Source organism: Trachemys scripta, chromosome 6, assembly GCF_013100865.1.
Source record: "Trachemys scripta elegans isolate TJP31775 chromosome 6, CAS_Tse_1.0, whole genome shotgun sequence".
In the NCBI taxonomy this organism is placed as follows: domain Eukaryota; kingdom Metazoa; phylum Chordata; order Testudines; family Emydidae; genus Trachemys; species Trachemys scripta.
This window is the reverse complement of record NC_048303.1, coordinates 1116891-1123174: the sequence shown is the minus strand read 5'-3', so window position 1 is coordinate 1123174 and position 6284 is coordinate 1116891.

The following is a 6284-nucleotide window of genomic DNA, read 5'->3' as shown; positions in this document are numbered from 1 at the left end:
ACTCCTCATTTCTGGCCCCACCCCCCAAGCCAGAACCCGCACCCCAACTTTGTGAGCATTCATGGCCTGCCATACAACTTCTATTACGAGATGTGGCCCTCGGGCCAAAAACTTTGCCCACCCCTAGTTCTAAGTGTCCATGAAAACAGTTTTGTTTGGACGTAAACATTTCCCTGCAGCATTCAAACACCGAACATTGCAGCTTTCTGCTAGTACCCACCAAGAAATGAAACTGAAAGTTTATTTTCACTGCCCAAACTGAGTAAACTGAAGAGCAAAAAATGCTGAAGCGGTACATTTTTCAAGTGCTTTTCAAGTATGAATTTGAACCAAGTGATTATTTAAGAGCTTGCAGAAGTTGCAAGCTGTTCTGGTACAGCATCAGCAGAGCATTTTAACTGCTCCCTTCTTAACGGCTGCCTGGCACAAGTGGACAGTTTAGAGATACCATACGGGAGTGATGAATATTAAGAGCAGGTTGGTTTGGTTCCAACAAAGAGGCAACTCTTCACTTTCTCCTTAGTAATATGCCAGTGTTAACACAGGTGGGAGCAGAGGGGTTCCACTGGACAACACTGATGGTTGCACTCCTTTGGGGGCAACAAACAACAGTTTTAAGAGAGCAAACCTTGGGGGAGGTGGCGAGCAGAGCAAGCGGGTGCAGTGTTCTGCATTAACATTCCCAGGGAACGTTGCCTACAGATGATCAATTGCTTTGTTTTGCATGTTCACTGGATCTTTAAGAAAAATGTTACAGTGACCTGCAGACAAGTGGTAAGCACATGCAATGTGATTTCAGTGTAGTGATGACCGAGTTCTTGCTGAGCGGACAACTATGCAGCTCTGGCCCCTTCCCTGCCACTTCAGAGAAGAGAGCACAGGAAGAACAGGAGGCAGCTGCCTTATCTGGGAACTGTTTGGAAATCCAGCTTGAGCACAAGTGTGCGGTGACAAGCAGTTTACAGCTAAGAGGCAGTACTGCCCTAAAGGAAAACACAAACTCTTGAGTCAGGAAGCATACATCTTTCCATAGACTTGTGTGGCCCTGGGTAAGTCACTTTCACCTCTGTATCTGCCTTTCCCCATCTGTAGAACAGGGCTCTCTTGTCCTACCTCATGAGGAAAGGGATTAATGAATGTCCACACAGAGTAAAGTGCGGTGTGCAATTACCCAGGCAGGCTTTAACAGAAAGGCTGTGGGTGTGGCTATAGGAGGAACTGATGCCCAACAAAACAGCCTTGGAAGAGTTCTAAAGGACTCAGGTTTCCCATGAGGAGGTAAGAGAGCAATATAAGAAACTCAAAACCTATAAGTCATCAGGCAAGATAGGATCCTCTGGGTGAAACAGCAGGTATATACAAGGAGATGCAAGGTCCTTACAAACAGCACCGCTCTTGTAGATTGGAAAGTCATTAACTTAGTGGCTCAGCTTTAAAGCTAGAGTCAAGGGAAACCCCGGATGTCAGAAACTAGAAGATCTTGGCCTTGATACGGAAACGGATGGCAAGTCTAAGTAGTGACTAGTACAATGTTTTGAAAAGTAACCTATAACCTCAGGGAGTGAAGGCAGCACAGATTCTACAAAGCAATAATCATTCCTCCCAAACTCATTACGCGTTTCAAATGTAAATCACACCTACTGGACAAAATCTGTCTCTTGATAAGGTTCCTCACACATGACTTAAGAAGTTGAATTAACAGGAAATGGCATGGTGAATCGCTGCCTCTGAGGGTGGAGAGGTGAGCCTGGGGGCTGGTGTAGTCCAGCGTTGCACAATTATTAGTGAAATGGAGGAGGAAATGGACAGTGAGCTGAAACTATAAGCAAGTTGTTCTGTGAATTAAAAAGCTATGGAAAACTGAGAAACTTCTGTTGATTTAAACACACTGGGCGAATGAGCAATCCAATGGCAGGTGACACCTAGCCTGGAGAAATATAACTTAATTCACAAGAGGCAAAAGATCTGTTAAAGAGCTTTGAACTTGCAGGATCCTAGAGGAAAGAGTCTAATGCAGAGTTCCCAAACTGTGGTACACATACCCCTGGGAGCACACAGAAGAAATTGTGCAATGGTGGATTTTATTCATTATTTTATTTATTGCATTTTCATAATAAGCTACTCAGACGAAGCTTTAAAACTTTGTGGGAATTTGTTATATCAAATACAGTAATTAGCTTATTTCAAGATGTACCAATGAGAACACAGATCCGCTGACATATCGAGCCCTCACTGCCGATCACTGTTCCGCGTGGGTTCAGCTGCCCAGCCTAACTGGGCTCAGAACTCAGTTGGAGGGTTTTTTTCAGTTGTATTTGTTACACTGTATCGGGGTAGGCAACCTATGGCACGTGTGCCGAAGGCGGCACGCGAGCTGATTTTCAGTGGCACTCACACTGCCCGGGTCCTGCCCACCGGTCCGGGGGGCTCTGCATTTTAATTTTAATTTAAATGAAGCTTCTTAAACATTTTAAAAAAATCTTATTTACTTACATACAACAATAGTTTATTTAGATATTATAGACTTATAGAAAGAGACCTTCTAAAAACGTTAACATGTATGACCGGCACGCGAAACCTTAAATTAGAGTGAATAAATGAAGCCTCGGCACACCACTTCTGAAAGGTTGCCGACCCCTGCACTATATCGTACCTAACCATGAAATATGAACAGATGGCCAAAGACAGGTAGAGTTAAGAAAAACCACACAAAGTATCAGTGAGGAGAAGGATGGGGGTACGGTAGTAGCTGGTAGATCTGGAAGGGGGTACACAGTGAGAAAAGTTTGGGAACCTCTGGTCTAATGGACAGAAGAAGCTGTCTGTCCGCAGCACTTATAGCAACGAGAGGCTTGAGGGCATTAAAAATAGAAGACATTATTCCAAACAGTGGCATGTGCTCATCTAGTCTAGCGGGGCCAGTTTCAGTCACTTCACCTTAGAGGTACTGCTGACAATGAACAGTTGTCAGGTCCAGAGAAAGGAACAAGGGTGTTTAGAGGGCTACATGGTAGTTACAGATGAGAGTGAAAAAGATGAAAGTTTCTTAGCCTGGAAAGGAGAATTTGAGGGAATTTGATGAGGTCCTTAAGACTAGAGAGCCCAGTGAAAATGGATCAGTCCCTCTTTTTCTTTATTTTTTTTACACAGACCCACGAGACAGATATGTAATGTTAAGTTTTACTGTACTTTTGAGGGGGTTAGATTAAAATGCAGAGTCCACGGCATGCTTCAACCTCTCTCTTCAATACAGTCCAGAAGTCAGGACACATTCCCCAGTCCAAAGGTCCAACTGAGATGAGAAATCCCAGCACTAATGCTCACCCACAGTATTTTCTTGCCCCAATCCATCAAGACTGCTTTCCTTCCTTTATAAGGGAAACTCCCCAAGTCTCCTGTCTGCCAAGAAAACAAGCTTTACAGTCTAGGCCACTTAATCAGTTCCCTGCGTTAAAGCTCCCGCTGCTTTAACTTGTGATGAAACCGGAAGCCCATGTACTTTGGCACACAGCATGAATGAGCAGGGACAGAGAGGAACCTATAGTACGGATTAGCATATTTGTGACAACAGAATCCTCAGGATGCAAGAACCAACGCTGCTTGGGTCTGAGGGCCCATCCACGTTAGGAAACTGACTTGCTGCTGACATAGATGGGCAAAGTTATATGCATCTGTGCTGGAAAATGTGACTGAGACTCACGTTTCTGCAATGAGTCTGATAGGAGTTTTGCCCCCTCTACACTAGTAGTTAAACTGGTTTTGGCACTGATTCAGATGGACCTCTGCTGACAGATACCGAGGGAGAGGTCAGTTTCATAATAGATTGAGCCAGAATGTTTGTGCTGCAAGTTAGCACTTTCCCCAGGTATTTATAAAAATAAGGAACACAATTTTTCCTTAAAGCTGCCTGCTGATGGCAGCTATCTTGCTGAGGTGTCATTTGGAACAGTACAACTGGAGCCCATTACCAGACAGTCAGTTCCCATCAGGGCGGATACAAATCAATGATTTTTCTAAAAAAAAATTGGATTTTTTTGATAAAATGCTTTTTGAGGAAAAAACCTATCTAAAGATAGTTTTAATTAAGATACATTATAGCTTAAAGATATCTCCTCATGGAATAGGGATTGTAAATTCTAATTCTATAGTACGAGACAATATATTCATGTCATGTTTAAGAAAAGTTTTGTAAATGAGTTCCAATAGTTCATGGATTAGGGACCCAAAATTATGAGGTTCCAGGGGCTTCTGTAGAGATTATTTCAGTTAATATTTCTATCTACCCAATGGGACTCAGTGCTCAGTCTAGAAGATACCATCAGAGATGCTTTGTTTTGCAGTTCTCAAACTGTGGATTTGTGTCTCCAGAGAGAACATCCTTGTTAACAGCAAAAATATTTTAAAATATATAGGTGTGAAATAACAGACCTCAACCCTCTTGTCCCTCTGCAAATTTGCGTACAGAGTCAATCCCTTCCCTCTCTCTAAAAGTGCAAAGTTTCAAAAAGTTCAATGACGAGAAGATTGTTGGGGGCAGACTAGATCTGGACAAGGAGAAGAAGTCTGGAGATAACTATGAGAAAGGAGGGACAGGCAGTAGAAACAAAAGTGAAACTGTTTGAGCAGCATATTCCAGAAGTCTGGAGCTTTTTCTGAGTGTAGCCTTCATTGATTTGAGATCTACCATACCATTCTCTCGCTAGAAGGGAAAACCTAGAATGGCAGCAGGCTGTAAAAGAGACCCAGTTTGGGAATAAGAAGTACTCAAGAAATATATGTTTGCGATGATGTTTTAAAGAAAGTCAAATCAGTGAACTGGTGGAAGTCACTTAAGCACTTGGATTCAGAGATGTTGTTGAAGTGATAATCTCACTTTTAACAGCAAAAACGAGGAGTCCTTGTGGCACCTTATGGCATGTCTACACTTACCTCTGGAGCGATCAGTCCAATGGGGGGGGTCGATTTAGCGCATCTAGTGAAGACACGATAAATCGGCCGCTGAGCGCTCTCCCGTCAACTCCAGTACTCCACCAGAGCGAGAAGCATAGGTAGAGTCAACGGGGGAGCGTCAACAGTCGACCTACCGTAGTGAAGACACCGTGGTAAGTAGATCTAAGTATGTTGACTTCAGCCATGTTATTCACATAGCTGAAGTTGTGTAACTTAGATTGATCCCCCCAGTGTAGACCAGGCCTTAGAGACTATCGAATTTATTTAGGCATAAGCTTTTGTGGGCTAAAATCCACTTCATCAGATGCATTGAGTTAAAAATACAGTAAGCAGTACTGTATTTTTCACTCCATGCATCTAATGAAGTGAGTTTTAGCCCACGAAAGCTTATGCCCAAATACATTTATTAGTTTCTAAGGTGCCACTAGGACTCCACATTTTTGCTGATACAGACTAACACAGCTACCACTCTGCAACCTTTTAACAGCAGTAGTTTCTTCTGCCGGCGTAGAAAGAATATTTTCTTCCTTTGGACTAATTCATTCCAAATTGAAAAATCATTTGGGACCCGAAAAAGCAGGAAAACTTGTTTTTCTTTTCCAGATTATGAACAAACAGGAAAATAAAGATGAAGATGACTGAGTTAGCTGCAGAAGTCAATATTTTAAGTTTCTCATGTTGACCTGGCTGACACAGTCAATTTAATTTCTGTTTGTTTTTTTTTTAAATACTTCATTTAACTATTTTAGTAAAAAATAATTTTAACAAAAACAAACCTGATTTTTTAAAAAACTTGAATGTTTAACAAAATTCAAAAATTCATATGCTTGTTTTGTTAAAATATTATATGTTTGCTGTTGAAGAAAAAAAACAGAATACATAACGTTGTTGTTTTGGTTAAATAAAACAATTTAAATGTCTGTCTGGTGATGTTCTCCTCCTATTACAACATGGCAAGCAATCCTCCAAATATTGATGATTAACCCGTTGAATTGGAGATAGTTCACCTCCCAAGGACTTCATAAATATCTGCTTCAATTACCTTTGGTAAATGAAATAATCAAACAATCATTCGTTTTCTGATATAGCTGTAAAACTAATCCAAAACGTTTTCAAAATAAATCATTTAAAAAAGGTATAGTGTGTACCTTCTAAAAATGAAACCTACATCTATCTCTGAGCTGTGAAGAATATGTATTAAGGGTATAACAACCAACAAGAATGCACTTTTACGTAGAAATCCATGATTAAATCGAGTCTTCCTCACTAGTGATTTAAATCAAATCCACCCTGGTTCCCATTTCCTTCTATCTGGTTACTCTGAATTTGTTTTT